We start from the raw sequence: 1,253 nt of genomic DNA, 5'->3' as shown, positions 1-1,253 counted from the left end.
ACCACCACCGAATCTGCAACTCCTACCGTCACCAATCAAACAACTCCTACTACTACTACTATTGCCATTCAACTACCACGACCTATCACAAAACTCTTACCATCACTAATTAACCACCATCACCAATCGCTACTTCATACCACCACCACCGCCGCCACCAAAACCACCACTAATCACCACCAATCACCAAAGGAGGAACCCCCTTTTTCGCCACATTCTCATTGCTTGTCTTGGTCCTTTGCCTTCTTCTCTCCTGACAAATATCCTCTCACTCGCTGTTTGATATCTCCCCTCTCCTTTTTGGACATCACCCCCTTTCTCTCTCTCTCGATATGATACCTACTTTCTCTTTTGATGTCATCCTCCCCCCTCTCTCTATCTATTTATCTTTCTCTCTTGTTCTGATACCAAATCTCTCTTTTAATATTTACGATCTCTCTCTCTTTTGATACCACCCCTTCTTTCTTTATTTGTCTTCTCATGATTTCATACTTCATCACTCTTCAATATTTACTTTCTCTCTCTCTCTCTCTCTCTCTCTCTCTCTCTCTCTCACACTATCTCCCCCACTCTCCTTTGATATCTCCTCTTTTACTTTCTCTCTCAACATCATACTCTCTATATTTTTCTCTGAGGAAAACTTTACACTTTATCTCCTTTTCTCTCTCTCTCTCTCTCTCTCTCTCTGCTCATCTCTTTTTCTCATCCTTTCTTGCTCTTATTCTCTCTTTTTCAATGCAATCTCTCTCTCTCTCTCTCTCTCTCTCTCTCTCTCTTTACCACAAATATAAACTTCTGCTCTCTCTCACCCTCTCACACTTTCGCTCTTTCTCTCTCTCTCTTTCTCATCCTCTTTCTTCCTTGCTTCTCTCTCTCTTGGTGCAGTTATCTCTCTCTTTCTCTCTACCATAAATATAAACTTCTTTCCCCCCTCTCTCTCTCTCTCATTCCATCACACTTTTGCTCTTTTTCTCTCTCTCTTTCTGATTATTACTCTTTCTTCCTCGCTTTCTCTCTTTCTCTATGCAGTTTTCTCTCCCTTTCTTTCTCTCTCTCTACTACAAATACAAACTTCTCTCCCTCTCACTCCCTCACACTTTTACTCTCTCTCTCTCTCTCTCTCTCTTCCTGACCATTTCTCACATATCATCTCTCTCCTCTTCCCCCTCCTCATTTTAAACTCTGCTAACTTCTAATTTACACCCCTTCATAATGCATTAATTATAGGCCTGTAAGTCAGAGGCAACATAATC

This window comes from Octopus bimaculoides, chromosome 5 (assembly GCF_001194135.2).
Source record: "Octopus bimaculoides isolate UCB-OBI-ISO-001 chromosome 5, ASM119413v2, whole genome shotgun sequence".
NCBI lineage: Eukaryota > Metazoa > Mollusca > Cephalopoda > Octopoda > Octopodidae > Octopus > Octopus bimaculoides.
Note: the sequence above shows the minus strand (reverse complement) of the source record.